General features: G+C 40.1%; 1 long non-coding RNA gene across 1 annotated transcript in view; it reads left to right on the top strand.

Moving 5' to 3' along the window:
* The first annotated feature begins 3 nt into the window (after positions 1–3).
* LOC105530617 overlaps positions 4–17,930 on the top strand; it is a 48,384-nt gene continuing 30,457 nt past the window's right edge. The window contains exon 1 of the long non-coding RNA XR_001004673.1: positions 4–156. This is a non-coding gene — a long non-coding RNA (uncharacterized LOC105530617). The remainder of the gene's footprint in view (positions 157–17,930) is intronic.

Below are 17,930 nucleotides of genomic sequence, written 5' to 3'. Positions count from 1 at the left end.
CCGAGCGCCCTCGCGACCGGAAGTGCGCGCCCGGGGGTAGGCGGGAAGGCGGCGGCGGGATTAATTAAAGACCAGATCGAGCGGCCCGCAGAGGGGCGTGACCTTGTTTCCTCAGGGGTGTGGCGGTGGTCTCACTACTAAGTTCGGTATAGCGCGGTACGTTCTAGACCCTTCTATAGGAAATTTAAGGCCTTTAAAATGTGTATTTCCTTCCTCCAGTCAGTGACCACGGGGGCGTCTCCATGAGATTAAGATAAAGATATAATAGAGTTCCAGACTATCCTGGGCAACATAGCAAGACCTCGTCTCTACAAAAAATACAAAAATAGGCCAGGTTTGTTGGCTTGCCTCTCCCTGTGGTCCCAGCTACTCGGGAGGCCGAGGAGGAAGATTCACTTGAGCCTGGGAGGTGGAGGCTGTAGTGAGCCAGAGATCGCACCACTACACTCCAGCCTGGGCAACAGAGTGAGACTCTGTATCAAAAATAAAAAAAAAAGAAAGAAAGGATAATACAAACTTTAAGTAAACTAGTGTTTAAGAGGCTTCACAATAGGTTGTTATTCAAAACAAACGACTGAAGGAGAGTCTGGGCTGAGGGAAGTAGTTAAAGCTAGTATACAAAACACACACACAAATCGAAGTGTATGTTTTGCGCAGCTGCTGTGGACGGTGAAGCAGGCACCACATTCCTGGAAGATCTCTTGATTAAAAACTTAGGGAGGAAGTTACAGACAAGATGTGCAGCTCATCCAAAATAGCTGAGTAGTTGGCAAGAACCAAGCCTGAAGCACAGCTGTCCTTTCCAAGTGAAACCTACAATTGTTGGGCTCTTAAATTATGTTGGAAACCTGAGTTCCCTGCTTACTCTGGGTGGTGGTCAGATCAAGATTCCAAGACCATTACAGCAAAACAGTGTTGTCAGGTGAAGTGAGGTGGAGTATATTTCCTTCCTGCAGTATATTTACTATTGTTTTTATTTTTTATTTTTTGGTACAGGGTCTCTCTCGGCCACCTAGGTGGAAGTGCAGTGGTGCCATCACGGCTCACTGCAGCCAGGCCCCACTGAGTTCAAGCGATCCTCCTGTCTGGGCCTCCCAAAGTGCTGGGTTTACAGGTGTGAGCCACCGCATCTAGTAGTATTTACTATTTTAATAGTTTGATAAAGACAGTAACCAAGTAAGCAAAAATGGAAGGAAGAAAATAAGACTGTTACCAGTGCTTTGAAGGGAAAAACTATCATCCTCTGTAGAAAAAGTGTGCAAGGAAGATAATTCTATTTTAGTGCTAGGTACTATCTCAGTACTAATTACCCTGTACCTCTGCACCTCAAGGTGGTTGTGAGAGGACAAGTTAATTATTTAGTAATTAAGCACAGAAATGTACCAACTTAGGGTAGTAAGCAATAGCTTTTCTGTTTGGTTTTTACTTTTCTTGTTTGAAATTGATAACCAGTTGGGTGCAGTGGCTCACGCCTGTAATCCCAGCCCTTTTGGGAAGATGAGGTGTGCAGATCACCTGAGCCCAGGAGTTCCATACCAGCCTGGCCAACATGGTGAAACCCCATCTCTACAAAAAATACAAAAATTAGCCAGAGGTGGTGCCTTGCACCTGTAGTCCCGGGGAGGCTGAGGTGGGAGGATCGCTTGAACCCTGGAGGCAGAGGCCAAGATTGCACCACTGCAATCCAGCCTGGGTGGCAGTGTGAGACCCTGTCTCCAGAAAAAAATAAATTGAAAACCCGTCTGTCTCAAACAGAGGAAGAGTTTTGCCATTTTTAAATGAGCAGGAAAGATCTTAATCGTAGCCATCAGGTGCTGTTTGAAAGGTTTTGAGGGCCCCAAAATAATGAGTATAGTTTAGCTAATGGTTGATTCTTTTGTGTTCCTCTTTACAGACGCTCATTTTTTCAAAATTGTGAAATTTATCATATATGCAAAAGGCTGTATAAAATACACATGTAGTTAAAAGAGTGATAGTAAGACACACAGCATTCTGTTTCAGAAATAGAATACTACCTGTACTAGAACATGACAAGCTGCCTATGCACCCCTTCCCCACTGGCACATACCCTTCCGTTTCCTCACTCCCAGTAATTACTGTTTTGAATGCTGAGTTAATCATTCCTTTGCTTTTAACTTCTCCATCTGTATGTATATTGTTAAATAACTTTTTTTTTTTTTTTTTTTTTTGAGACGGGGCTTGCTCTGTTGTCCCAGCTGGAGAGCAGTGATATGATTACAGCTCACTGCAGCCCTGACCTCCCAGGGGCAAGCAATCCTCCCACCTCAGCCACCTGAGTAGCTGAGACTACAGGTGTACATCACCACACCCAGCTAATTTTTAAAATTTTTTTGTAGAGCCAGGGTTTTGCCATGTTGCCCAGACTAGTCTCAAAGTCCTGAATTCAAGCAATCCACCTGCCCTGGCTTCCCAAACAAAGTGTTGGGATTACAGGCATGAGCCACCACGCCCGGCTTAATACATTTTTTGAGACGGGGTCTTGCTGTGTCGCTCAGGCTGGAATGTAGTGGCGTGATCACTGCTTACTGCAGCTTCAAATTCCTGGGTCAAGCAATCCTCCTGCCACAGCCTCCCAAGTAGCTTGGCCCATGGCTTGTGCCACCACACCCAGCTAATTTTTTATTTTTAGGTCTCACTATGTTGCCCAGGCTTGTTTTGCCAGGTTTTTTTATTTTTGTTTTTGTTTTGTTTTTGTAAAACAGCTTTACCTAGGTCTAAATGACATACAATAATTTGCATATAAAGTGTACAATTTGACATTCATACACCTGTGAAACCATAAGCACAATCAAGATGATCAAAGTTTTGAGAGCAGTCTTTGACATCTTGTTCTTCAGGAGTGTGACAACTATACTTGGCCCTTTGTTCTTCCGTAATAGCATCCTCTGTAACATTTTGTTACCCTTTTGAAATTTTGGTTATAACTGCATTGAAATTATAGATCAATTTGGGAAGAATTGTTATCTTTACAATACCAAGCTCACTTCCTGTTCAAGAATATAACTATTTAAGTTTTAAAAATATCTGTCAACAAAGTTTTATGTTTCTCACCGTAAAGAGCTTATATCTTTGTTAAGTTTATCCCTAGGCACTTTATAATTTTTGTAGACAATATTTTTAAATAACACTTTCTGAGTTTTTGTTGCTGTTCTGGGTTCTTTTTTAAAGGCAGCAGAAGTAGAATTTGAAATTAGTTTACCCTAAGTTGTAAATAGTACCAGATCCACTTGTTCAAGGAATTTGTCCATTTCATTCATCAAATTTGTTGGAATATTTTCTTAGTTTCTCTTTTTCCCATTTCATTGGCTTCTACTACATTTGGATTTACTTTGCTCTTCTTTCTCTAGCTTCTTCTGATAGCACCTAAGGTCACTGATTTTACTCTTTGTTAATTTCTTTTTGGAGACAGTCGCTCTGACTGGAGTGAAGTAGCACGATCTTGGCTCACTGCCGCCTCCGCCTCCCAGGTTCAAGCGATTCTCCTGCCTCAGCCTCCCGCGTAGCTGGGACTACAGGTGCATGCCACCGCACCCGGCCAATTTTTGTATTTTTAGTAGAGACGGGGTTTACCATGCTAGCCAGGTTGGTCTCAAACTCCTGACTTCAGGTGATCCACCCACCTCGGCCTCCCAAAGTGCTGGGATTACAGGCGTGAGCCACCATGTCCAGCCGTCTTTGTTAGTTTCTAAAATAAACATTTAAAGCTGTAACTTTCCCTGTAGCACTGCTTTGGCTACATCCTACAAATTTTGGTATGTTGTATTTTTATTATCTTTCAGTTTGAAATACTTTCAAAATTTCTTTTCTTGTTACTCTACCTCCTCCCATCATTATGAATTTCCTTTTAAGTTAACCTATTGGTATTTACTTACCTATACCTCTTTGAATTAATAATGTAGTTGCCGTAAGGACCGTTCATATACATCTTTAGTTTTTCACAGTCTACTTCGAGCTAACATTGTAGCACTTTATGTAAAACATAAACACCTTGCACCCTCCCCCTGCCCTATCCAAATGCATTTTTTATTGATCTAATAGGGTCTTCTACCTGTTCTACATATCCCATAATTTTGTGGATAATAACTCAGAAATCACTAGTTACAACAAAGCAACAAAGAAGGGAAACTTTTTTTCTTCTTACTGAAAAAGGAATACACTCAAACTTATTCTGCTTATCTTTACACTTGTGTGTTTCAGACTAACTGAAGCCTCACAGCAGCGTAGGGTGGGGAAGTAGTTTAAATTTTTTTAATTGCCAGACCTTTTACATATCTCATTTGATCCCAAAAACTTTGGGGCAAATTATTGGCAGCTTAACGGATAAACCTCTCCTCTGAGCATCAGTCTACCTTAACCACCTTATTTAAAATCGCAACTCACTCTACCTTTCTCCTGACTCTTGATTCCCCTCTTTTCCCCCATAGCATGATTACTTTCTAATCTATTATATATTTCACTTACTTATTACTCTTATTGTCTCCCTTTCTAGAAAGTAAGCTCCTTCAAGGTAGGGTTCTGGTTTGTTTTTTGGGTTTTGTCCCCACTTATATACTCAAAGTGACTAGCATGTTAGGTGCTCAGTAAATATTTGTTGCCTGAATGAGTGTCCATTATTTCCACCTGGGTGTTCCGTAGACATCTCATATTCCATCCTCCAGTGTCATCAGTCATCTATACAGGTACCCATACCAGAAATATAATTGTATTCTTTAATAATCACATTCACTCAATTTATTCTTTGAATACATATTTTAAGCATCTGCTACAGATCAGACAGAATTTCTAGGCACTGGGATTACAACAGTAAAACAAAAATCCGTACCCCATGACTGTCCAAGGAATCTTGGGGGAGACAGACAATAAATAAGTACATCTATCAGGTGGTGCTGAGAAGAAATAAAAATAAAGCAGGATAAGAGGGATAAGAGGTCAAGATGGGCATCTCTGACAAGACTTTTGGGCCAAGACCTGAGGAAAGTGAGGGGCAAATCATGTGATCCTAGTCAGATGTAATAGCAAGTATGAATGTCCAAAAGTACAAAATAGCAAAAGCATGAGCAAAGGACAGAAGAAAAAAAAAAAAAAAGCCAGTGCTGCCTTTTTCTCAATGTTTTGTTTTGGGTAGTGTCTGTTTCTTCAAGTACTAGTTCGTTCTCTTGTACCTTATCTGCTGTTAACCCCACACACTATTTTTTCATCCTACATGATGTACTTTTCATCTCTAGTTCAATTTGGGTCTTTTTTTCTATCTTCCAAGTCTAGGTAACTTTTTGAACATATGGAATACAGTTACTCTGTTTTAATGCTCTCTGCTAATTCTAACATCTGTGTCAGTTCTAGTTTGGGTTTCATCTGATCTTTCTCCTCTCTGTGGGTCGTGTTTTCCTGTTTGTCAGCATACCTGGTGGTTTCTGATCAGACACCAGATGTTGTTTTACTTTGTTGGGTGCTAGGTATTTTTGTATTTCAATAAGTATTCTTGAAATTTATTCTAGGATGCTGTTAAGTACATAGACATAGTTTGACCCATTTGGATCTTGCTTACAAGATTTGTCAAGTGGGACCTGAGCTTTTTTAGTCTAGGGCTAATGATTCCACATTACCAAGGCAAGACTTCTCTGTACCACACCTAGCGCCCTACACCTTTTGAGGTTTTATAATCTGGGTGTGGTAATAAACACTCTTCTGGCGCTGTGTGGGCCCTGGCTACTGTTGTAATACTTCAGGTGCTTTTTTTCTCTGGCCATGGTTCGCTTTCTCACACATGCGCTGATCAGTAGTACTCTGAAGATTACTCAAGGGGGACTGTCCTCATATTTCCAGTGTTCTATATGCAGCTACCAATGTTTGTATCATATTGGTTATTAAAATTTTAATGTGTTATTGTGTTGGTAAGGCTATGCAGAAACAGGTGCTGTCTTTGTTTTGAAGTGTAAGTTGGTATAACCTTTTAAGAGAGCAATCTGGGCAGGGTACAGTGGCTCATGCCTGTAATCCCAGCACTTTGGGAGGCCAAGCAGGGTGGATCACTTGAGGTCAGGAGTTCGAGACCAGTCTGACCAACATGGTGAAACCCCATCTCTACTAAAAAATACAAAATTAGCCAGGCCTGGGGGCACAGGCCTGTAATCCCAGCTACTTGGGAGACTGAGACAGGAGAATTGCTTGAACCAGGGAGGCGGAGGTTGCGGTGAGCCAAGATCGCACCATTGCGCTACAGCCTGGGCAGCAATAAGAGCGAAGTTCTGTCTCAAAACAAAGAGCAATCTGACAATATCTGTGAAAATTAAAAAACGCACACACACATTCAGAAACTCTAACTCTAGGAACTTATACTCCAGATATCTACTGACAATAGACATAAACAACTGTGTACAGGATGATTACATTGTGGTATAATGCTGCATAGCAGAAGATTGAAAACAACTGAATGTTAGTTATTAGTAAAGTATGGCATATATTATGTATTAATAATTTTAGTATAATCAATATAATATGTATTTCATGTATAATGGAATGCTGTGCTTTTTTTTTTTTTTTGAGTCAGTGTCTTGCTCTGTCACCCAGGCTGGAGTGCAGTGGTACGATCTCGGTTCACTGCAACCTCTGCCTCCTGGGTTCAAGCAGTTCTCCTGCCTCAGCTTCCCAAATAGCTGGGATTACAGGCATGCACCTCCAGGCCTGATTAATTTTTGTATTTTTAGTAGAGATGGGTTTCACCATGTTGGCCAGGCTGGTCTCGTACTCCTGACCTCAGGTGATCTGCCTGCCTCGGCCTCCTAAATTGTTGGGATTACAGGCGTGAGCCATTGTGCCCAGCCTGTGCTTTTTAAATGAAGTAGATTTGTATTTATGGATATAGAATAATTGTCAAAATATAACAAAAAAGGTGCACAATAGACTCTATTGGTACAATATATAGGCATTTCTCAGAGATACTGCATGACAATAAAAAAATTATCATAATAAAGTGAGTCTCACAAATTTTTTGGTTTCCCAGTGCAAATAAAAGTTATGCTGGCCAGGTGCGGTAGCTTATGCCTGTAATCCCAGCACTTTGGGAGGCTGAGGTGGGTGGATCAGTTGAACTCAGGAGTTTGAGACCAGCCTGGGCAACACAGTGAAATCCTGTGTCAACTAAAATAAAAAAAAATAAAAAAAAAAAAAATTAGCCAGGCGTGGCAGTGTGTGCCTGTAATCCCCACTACTCAGGAGGCTGAGACAGGAGAATTCTTTGAGCCCGGGAGGCGGAGGTTGCAGTGAGCCGAGATCGTGCCATTGCACTCCAGCCTAGGCGACAGAGTGAGACTCCATCCCAAAAAAAAAAAAATACAAAAATTAGCTGGGCATGGTGGTGCACACCTGTAGTTTCAGCTACTCAGGAGGCTGAGGCAGGAGGATCGCTTGAACCCCGGAGGTAGAGACTGCAGTGAGCCGAGATGGTGCCACTGCACTCCAGCCTGGGCACTAGAGCAAAACCCTGTCTCAAAAAATAAAAAGTGATGCTTACACTATACTGTAGTCTATTAAGCATACAATAGCATATCAAAAAAAAGTACATACTGTTACTTACAAGTAATTTATTGCTACAAGATGCTAACAGTTATCTGAACCTGCAGTGAGCCATAATCTTTTTGCTCATGGAAGATGTTGCCTCAGTGTTGATAGCTGTTGACTGATCAGGGTGGTGGCTGCTGAAGATTGGAGTGGCTGTGCAATTTCTTAAGACAACAATGAAGTTTGCTGCATCAATTGATTCATCCTTTCACAAAAGTATCTGATGCTGTTTGATATCATTCTATCCATAGAAGAACTTTTTCAAAACAGGAGTCAGTCCTCAAACCCTACCACTGCTTTATTGACTACATTTAAGTATTATTCTAAATTATTTGTTATGTCAATAGTGTTCACAGCATCTTTATGAGGAATAGATTCCATCAAGAATTTTTTTGCCTAACTATAAGAAGCAACTCTTCACCTTTCAAGTTTTACCATAAGATTGTAGCAGTCGTCACATCTTCACTCATAAGCTTTTCTCATGGCATTCCATTGGGTGCTCAAGAGAGTGTGGGGGCATACATAGCAGGAGGCTGCTGCGATCCCCCCTGGAAAGCACAGATATATAGTATAGCTGCCCCTGAGTTGGGGATAGGCACAAAAACCCACCTGTTTCCCTGGTTCATTTTCTGCTATAAACGAAAGCCTTAAGCCACTGATGGAGGGTTAACATTTTCTCAGGGCAGAAAATGCTTTAGTGGGAGGAACAGAGGCAAAACCCCTCTGCCTCAGAAGGAAGGACAAAGGCAAAGATCTTTCATTTAAGGAGAAAAAGTAGAAGCACAAATCTTAATTTAGAGGAGAGAAACAGAAAATAGTTTGGTGCCTAGCATCCTCCACTGATACTACTACTGGGAGAGGAGTAGGAAATTCCTGCTGAAGACCAGGCATAAATACATGAGGAGCAGGGATAGGAATGCTAAGAAAGACACAATTCTGAGGCCAGGTGCGCAAAGCCTGCGTACGACTGAGGCTGAGCTAAGACAACAAAGATTCCTTATTGTCTCTACCATGAGCCTAACACAGACTAACAAGAAAATGCAGTCTACCTCTGAGGGAGGGGCAAGAGCATGGAGAGAGAACATCTTGGGAGCAAAGGCATACAGAGACAGCTGGAAGGTGGAGAGGGAGCTGGAACATTGAGAAAAATACCCTCTGGCATCCTGTCCCTTAAGCGCACAGGAACAGCTCACTGCTAGAGGAATTTGAAATATGTGATGTGCTGCAGATAACAGTAAGAAAACATAAACTCAACTTCTTACAATACTGACAACTTACCATTCCAGCCTAACAGGCATGCATTTATAACCAGACATAAATACTGTTTACCTCAGTTTCTGTTTTTTTCTACACACAATAAATTAAATTCAATATTATAAGACTCAAGGAAAAAAAAGAAAAAAAAACACCTTGTTAAGAGATAAAGCAATTAATAGAACAAGACTTGGAGTTGACTCATAAAATTTGAATTATCAGCTAAGGACTAACATTAATATACTGTATTGAAGGATATAGTGGAATAGGAGGACAACACATTGATGCCAGGTGTTTTAGCAGAGACGAAAACTATAAAAATATAAATGGAAATGCTAGAAATAAAAAGCATGATATCAGAGATGAAAATCCCTTCAACAGGTTCATTAGTAGAATGGAAATAGCTGAGGAAAGATTCAATGTATTGGAAGATACACTTATTCTGAAACACTGAGAAAAAAATTACAACAACAACAAAAAAAGCCGGGTGTGGTGGCTCACACCTGTAATCCCAGCACTTTGGGGGGCCAAGATGGGCAGATCACTTAAGGTCAGGAGTTTGAGACCAGCCTGGCCAACATGGCAAAACCCCATCTCTACTACAAATACAAAAATTAGCCGGGCATGGTGGCAGGTGTCTGGAATCCCAGCTACTCGGGAGGCTGAGGCAGGAGAATTGCTTGAACCGGGGAGGTGGAGGTTGCAGTAAGCTGAGATCCTGCCAGTGCGCTCCAGCCTGGGCACAAGAGTGAAACTCCGCCTCCAAAACAAAAACAATAAAAACAGTGCCCAGGAGCTATGGAATAATAACAAGCAGTCTAACATACATGTAATAAAAGTCTTAGAAAGAGAAGAGAAAACAGGAAATAATATTTTAGAAGATAATGGCAAGGAATTTTTCAGAAATATTAACAAAACATCAAACCACAGATCTAACCAGTTTAGAGAACACCAAGCAGGATAAATACCAAAACCAATTAAAGCAGCCAGAGGAAAAAAACACACTCAGAAGGACAAAGGTAAGAATTATAGCAGAGTACTCATCAAAATAACAGAATGACATATTTAAAGAAATAAATCAACCCCCAATTTTGTATTCTGTGAATAAATCTTTGAAAAATAAAAGATGAAATAAAGGGTTTTTAGACAAAAGCTGAAAGAATTCACTGTCAGCAGACCTATGGTAGAAGTGTGATGGCAGATAGAAACTTGGATACATAATGAAGAAATGACTAGTGCTTTATAACAAGTTATCCCCAAACTTAAGTGACTTAAAACAACATTTTCTCAAGTCTGTGGGTTAGAAATTCACCATCAGTTTGGCTGGGTGTTTCAGTGTCGCTCATGTGGTTACGATTATGTGGTTGGCTGGGTGTGTAATTACAGGAAGGCTTGCCTGGGGTGAAGGATCCACTTCCAAACTCATTCAATTCATATGACTCTTTGGAGGAGGCCTAACTTCTTCACCAAGTGGGATTCTCCATAGGGGTATTTCAGTATCTTCATGACATGTCATCTGGCTTCCCCCACTGCCAGAGATCGGAGACAAAATGGAAGGTGCAATGTCTTACGACCTAGCCTTAGAATCACACATTTCTACCACATTCTATTCATTTAGTAAATTACTACAGCGCACACTCAAGGGAATGGGAATTAGGCTGTTCCCAAGGTTAGGAGTATTGAAGAATTTGTGGACATATTTTTAAAGCAACCCACACGAGAAAATTATTCAAAAATGACGATAAATATAAAAGTTTTTTGTTAAAGAATTTAGTCTAAAGCAAAAATATTACCACTGTATTCTGGGGTTTATTATGCATATTAAGATGTATGACAATAGCATAAATGATGCAAGAGAAATTGGAAGTATATTGTTGCAAGGTTCTTCTAACTATACGTGAAGTGGTATACTATTTGAAGTTTGTGTAAGTTGAACATGCATATTTTAAAACCTGGAGAAGCCACTGAAACCTTTTTTTAAATAAAGAGCTATAACAAGCCAGTAATGGTGATAAAATCAAGAGAATACTCAATCCAAAAGAAAGTGAGAAAAAAGAAAATGGGACAAGTAGAAAATAGCAAAATGGTGAGATTACATTCAACCATATCCATAATTACATTAAAATGTAAACTAATTTCCAATTAAAAGACATCAGATTGAATAAAAAAACAAGACCCATCAGTCTTCAAGATGGCTGACTAGAGGCATCTAGTACTCACCTTCTCCATAAAGAACCAAAGTAGTGAATAGATAATCACAGTTGGAATAGGTTATCTAGGAGAGAACACTAAAATTCAACAGAGAAGTGAACAGGAAACACCTAAAACAAGGAAGGAGAGGGAAGTGAGGCAGCCTGCTCAGCTGGGATTGGCTGGGTTCCTATAGAGACTTCCCAATGAAGGGAAGGGTTAGGGATAGACCCCCCCAGTAGTCCACATTTTTTTTTTTTTTTTTTTTTTTGAGATGGAGTCTCGCTCATCGCCCAGGCTGGAGTGCAGTGGCACGATCTCGGCTCACTGCAAACTCTGCTTCCCGGATTCACACCATTCTCCTGCCTCAGCCTCCCAAGTATCTGGGACTACAGGCGCCCGCCACCACGCCCGGCTAATTTTTTGTATTTTTAATAGAGATGGGGTTTTACCGCGTTAGCCAGGATGGTCTCGATTTCTGACCTCGTGATCCGCCCGTTTCGGCCTTCCAAAGAGCTGGGATTACAGTCGTGAGCCACTGCGCCCGGCCGCAGTCCACATTTTTTATTGCAGACTCCTACAATCCTAACCACAGGAAAGCCCCCTCAATCCTTGTGGACCCTGAGACTAACATAGGGAGCTGTTTGAAGACCATGTGATGGTATTGCTCCAGAAAGGGAGTTAAGGCTGAGTCTTGCACACCCTGAGTTCTAAGCAGCTACAGCAGGGTACCATTTTGAGAGCCAGCACCTCCATGCGCCACCAGGCAGCCTGGGGACAGGTTTGCCTAGACTGGCACAGTGCCCTACCCAACCAACACCACATATACATCTTCAGGAAAAAGTCCTCCACTATGAAAGCAAATCCAAAAAAATCGGAAGAAGTGACTGTTAGACCAGATGTGCGGAGAAAAATGTAAGGACACAACAAACACGAAAAAGCAGGGAAATATGACACCTTCAAAGGCACACAATAATTCTCCAGCAACAGATTCCACTGAAAAAGAAATTTATGAAGTCCCAGAAAAAGAATTCAAAGTAATGATATTAAAGAAGCTCAGTGAGATAGAAGAGCACACAACAAATACAAAAAATAATGAGAAATTTACCAAAGACGTAACAATCATGAAGAAAAACCACCAAATTTTGGAACTGGTGAATTCACTGAATGAAATACAATACACATTTAAAACCTTCAAAAATAGAGTAGATCAAGTAGAACAAAGAATTACAGAACTTGCAGACAGATCTTTTGAAATAACCCAGTCAGATAAAAACAAAGAAAAAAGAATGAACAAAGCCCACATGACATATGGGACACCATAAAATGACCAATATTCAAATTTTTGGTGTTCCAGAAGGCAAAGAGAAAAGGGATAGAAAATCCATTTAATGAAACAGTAACTGAAAACTTCCCAAGTAAGAGATTTAAAGATCCAATACAGGAAGTTCAGAGGTCCCCAAACAGATGCAATTCAAAGAGATCTTCACGGCACATGGTCGTCAAATGTCAAAGACAGAGAATTGCAAAAACAGCAAGAGAATAATGTCTAGTCAGTTACAAGGGATCTCCCAACTGACTAAGCAGAATTCTCAGTGGAAACCTTACAGGCCAGGAAAGAATGGGATGGTATAGACAATGAGCTGAGAAAAAAATCTGCCAGCCAAGGACACTACACCCAGCAAAGTTATCCTTCATAAATGAAGGAGAAGTAGTCTTTCCCAGATAAGCAACAGTTGAGGGAATTCATCACACTAGGTGAGCCCTACAAGAAATAAGTTTAAGAGAGTCCTAGAAGGAAAACAGTGATGCACACCACCATAAAAACACAAAAATTACAAAACCCACTGGTAGAGCAAAGAGACAAATGAGGAGAAAGGACTCAAACATTACCACTACAGAAAACCACCAAATCACAATAATAAGAGAGAAAGAGAGGAACAAGGGATATATAAAACAAGTAGCTATGAAGTAATAAAATTACAGGAATTAGCTCTCATATATCAATAATAACCTTGAATGTAAACAGATTAAACTTTCCACTTGAAAGTTACAGGGTGGCCGAATGGATTTAAAAAAACATGGCCCACCTATAAGCTGCCTAAAAGAAACTCGTCTCACTTGTAAGAACATATACAGACAAAGACATGGAAAAAGAGATTCCAATCAAATGGTAATCAAAAGAAAGCAGGGGTAGCTATACCAATGTTAGATAAAACAGACTTTAAGTCAAAAACTGTTAAAAGAAACGAAGAAGGTCACTATATAATGATAAGTGGATCAACACAGCAAGAGGATATAACAATTGTATATGTACCCAACATTAGAGCACCCAGATATGTAAAGCAAATATTAGATCTAAAGGGAGAGATGCACTGTAACATAGAGTTTGGGACTTCAACATACCACTTTCAGAATTAGACCAACTAGATGGAAAATTAAGAGACATTTACACTGCACTTTAGAACTAATGGACCTAAACAGAACGTTTCATCCTACAGCTGTAGAATACACTTTCTCCTCATCAGCAAATGAAGCATTTTCCAGCACAGACCATATGTTAAACCACAAAACAAGTCTCAACAAATTTGTAAAATAGAAATCATATCAATTATCTTCTCAGACCACAATGGGATAAAATAATAAATAAGTAGCATGGGCTGGGCGCGGTGGCTCATGCCTGTAATCCCGGCACTTTGAGAGGCCGAGGCAGGCGGATCATGAGGTCGGGAGTTCGAGACCAGCCTGGTCGGCATGGTGAAACCCCGTCTCTACTAAAAATACAAAAAATTAGCTAGGCATGGTGGCGCACACCTGTAATCCCAGCCACTTGGGAGGCTCAGGCAGGAGAATTGCTTGAACCCAGGAGGCAGAGGTTGCAGTGAGCTGAGATGGTGCCACTGCACTCCAGCATGGGTGACAGAGTGAGACTCTGTCTCAGAAAATAGAAAAAAAAAAAAAGAAGTAGCATGAGGAACGTTGGAAACTGTACAAATACATAGATTTGTATGAACATAAATAATATGTTCCTGAATGACCACTGGGTCAGGGAAGGAATTAATAAGGAAATTAAAAAGAAAACTTTTTTTGAGACAGGATCTCACTCTGTTGCCTAGGCTGCAGGGCAGTGGAACGAACATAGCTCACCACAGCCTGAACCTCCCAGGCTCAAGTGGTCCTCCAGCGTCAACCTCCTTAGTAGCTGGAACCACAGCTGTGTGTCACTATGCCCAGCTAATTTTTAATTTTTTGTAGAGATGGGGTCTTGCCATGTTGCTCAGCCTGGTCTCGACTCCTGGGCTCAAGTGATCATCTTGCCTCAGCTTCCCAAAGTGCTAGGACTATAGGCGTGAGCCACCACACATGGCCAAAAAATCTCTTGAAACAAGTCAAAATCAAAACACAACATATTGGCTGGACATAGTGGCTCATGCCTGTAATCCCAGTTCTTCGGGAGGCTGAGGCAGAAGATCATTTGAGGTCAGTAGTTTAAGATCAGCCTATGCAACACAGCAAGACTCCATCTCTACAAACAACATTTTTTAAATTAGCTGGGCATGGTGGTGTGCACCTGTAGTCCTAGCGACTTGGGAGGCTGAGGCAGGAGGGTCACTTGAGCCCAGGAGTTCAAGGTTAAAGTGAGCTACAATCACATGACTGCACTACAGCCAGAGTGACAGAGCAAGACCCTGTCTCTAAAACAGCAACATAAAAAAGCCTATGAGATACAGCAAAAACAGTGCTAAGAAGGGAGTTTATAGCAATAAACACCTACATCAAAAAAGTAGAAAAATTTCAAACAATCTAATGATGTATTTCAAGGAAATAGGAAGGCAATAAACCAAACCCCAAATTAGTAGAAGTTAAGAAATAATAAAGATCAGAGGAGAACTAAACAAACAGATAAAAGAGTAAGGCACAGTGGTGCAAGGCTGTATACTAGCTAATCTGGAGGCTGAGGAGGGAGGATTGTTTTTGCCCAGGAGTTTGAGACCGGCCGAGGTAACATAGCGAGCCCCCATCTTAAAAAAACAAAACAAAACAAACCTGGCCAGAGTAATCAAACAAGAGAAAGAAGTAAAGGACGTCAAAATTGGAAAAGAGAAAGTCAAACCATAGACGTTCACTGATGATATGATTGTATACCTAGAAAACCCTAAAGACTCATCCAAAAAGCTCCTAGATCTGATAAACAAACTCAGTAAAGTCTCAGGATACAAAATCAGTGTACATAAATCAGTAGCACTGCTATATGCCAACAACAATCAAGCTGAGAATCAAATCAAGAACTCAATCCCTTTTACAATAGCTGCAAAAAATAAAATAAAATAAAATAAAATAAAATAAAATACCTAGGAATATACTTAACTAAGGAGGTGAAAGATGTTTATAAGGAAGACTATAAGACACTGCTGAAAGAAATAATAGATAACACAAATGGAAACACATTCCATGATCATGGATGGGTAGAATCAATATTGTGAAAATGACTACACTGCCTAAAGCTTTCTACACATTCAATGCAGTTCCCATCAAAATATCATCATCATTCTTCACAGAACTAGAAAAAACTCCTAAAATTTATATAAAACCCGAAATGAGCCTGCACAGCCAAAGCAATACTAAGCAAAAAGAACAAATCTGTAGGCATCACATTACCCAACTTCGACTGTACTCTGTACTGTAAGGCTAAAGTTACCAAAACAGCATAGAACCAGTATAAAAACAGGCACGTAGACCAATGCAACAGAATAGAGAGCACAGAAATAAAACCAAATACTTACACCTAACTGATCATTGATGAAGCACACAAAAACATAAATTGCGGAAGGGATACCCTATTCAATAACTGGTACTGGAAAAATTGGCAAGCCACATGTAGAAGAATGAAACTGGATCCTCATTTCTCACCTTATACAAAAATCAACTTAAGATGGATCAAAGACTTAAATCTAAAACCTGAAACCATAAAAATTGTAGAACATCAGAAAAACTGTTCTGGACATTAGCTTAGGCAAACACTCATGACTAAGGCCCCAAAAGCAAATGCAACAAAAATAAATATAAATAAATGGGACCTAATTAAACTAAAAAGCTTCTGCACAGCAAAAGAAAAAGCAGAGATAACACACAGTAGGAGAAAATATTTGCAAACTATGCATCTGAAAAAGGACTAATATACAGAATCTACAATGAATTTGAACAAATCAGCAAGAAAAAAAACAATCGCATCAAAAAGTGGGTAAAAGACACAAATAGACAATTTTCAAAAGAAGATATACAAACAGCCAACAAACATATGAAAAATGCTTAACATCCTTAAGTATCAGAGGAATGCAAATTAAAACCACAATGATACCAACTTACTCCTGCAAGAATGGTCATAATTAAAAAGTCAAAAAACAGTAGATATTGGTGTGGATTTGGTGAAAAGGGCATATTTTTACACTGCTGGTGGGAATGTAAACTAGTACAACCGCTATGGAAAACAGTATGGAGATTCCTAAAAGTAGAATTACCATCTGATCCAGCAATCCCACTACTGGGTATCTACTCAAAGGAAAAGAAGTTATTATATGAAAAAGACACATGCACATGCATGTTTATAGTAGCACAGTTCACAATTGCAAACATAATGAACCCAACCTAAGTAACCCACCAACCAACAAGTGGATAAAGAAAATGTGGTATATATACCCCATGGAATACTACTTAGCCACAGAAAGGAATACAATAATGTCTTCTGCAGCAAGTTGAATGGAGCTGGAGGCCATTATTCTAAGTGAGGTAATCAGGAATGGAAAACCAAATATGGCATGTTCTCACTTATAAGTGGGAGCTAAGCTATCAAGATGCAAAGGTAGAAGAATGATATAATGGACTTTGGGGATTCGGAGGGGGCAGTGCAGGATAAAAGACTACATATTGGGGTAAAAGCAGTGTACATTGCTTGAGTGATGGGTGTGCCAAAATCTCAGAAATCACCACTGAAGAACTTATCCATGTAACCATGGATACTTTTGGTTACTTTTCCATGTAACCAAAAAACCACCTGTACCCCAAAAACTATTGAAATAAAGAAAAGTTGGCTTTTAAAAGAGGATAAACAAAATGGATACTGTTAGCTAGACTAACCAAGAAAAAAAGAGATTGTATACCTAGAAAACCCTAAAGAAATAGAATAAGATATGAAAAAGGAGACATTACAACTGATACCACAGAAACATAAAAGATTATCAGATATTATTAACAAGTAAACACTAATAAACTGAAAAACCTAGTGGAAATGAATAAATTCCTGAACATATACAACCTACCAAGATTGAATAAAAAAGACATAGAAAACCTGAACAGACCAATAACAAGTAATGAAGTTGAAATGATAATTTAAAAAATCTCCCAACAAAGAAATGTGCAAGACTGGATGGCTTAATTGCCAAATTCTACCGAACTTTCTAAGAACTAACACCAATTCTCCTCAAACTATTCCAAAAAATTAAGGAGAGAATTCTCCATAACTCATTTTACAAGGCCAGCATAACCCTGATACTAAAACCAGACAGAAACTCAACAAAAAAGTACAGGCCAATATCTCTGAAGAACATGCACACAAAACTCCTCAACAAGGCTGGGCGGGTGGCTTACACCTGTAATCTCAGCACTTTGGGAGGCCGAGGTGTGTGGATCACGAGGGCAGGAGATCGAGACCATCCTGGTCAACATGATGAAACCTCGTCTCTACTAAAAATACAAAAATCAGCACCTGTAGTCCCAGCTACTCAGGAGGCTGAGGCAGGAGAATCGCTTGAAGCTGGGAGGTGGAGGTTGCAGTGAGCCAAGATTGCACCACTGCACCACTCCATCCTGGGTGAAAGAGAGATTCCATCTCAAAAAAAAAAAAAAAAAAA

This window comes from Mandrillus leucophaeus, unplaced genomic scaffold (assembly GCF_000951045.1).
Source record: "Mandrillus leucophaeus isolate KB7577 unplaced genomic scaffold, Mleu.le_1.0 Scaffold833, whole genome shotgun sequence".
Taxonomy (NCBI): Eukaryota; Metazoa; Chordata; class Mammalia; order Primates; family Cercopithecidae; genus Mandrillus; species Mandrillus leucophaeus.
The sequence above is the reverse complement of the archived record's forward strand: the minus strand, read 5'-3'. Positions and strand labels throughout refer to the sequence as shown.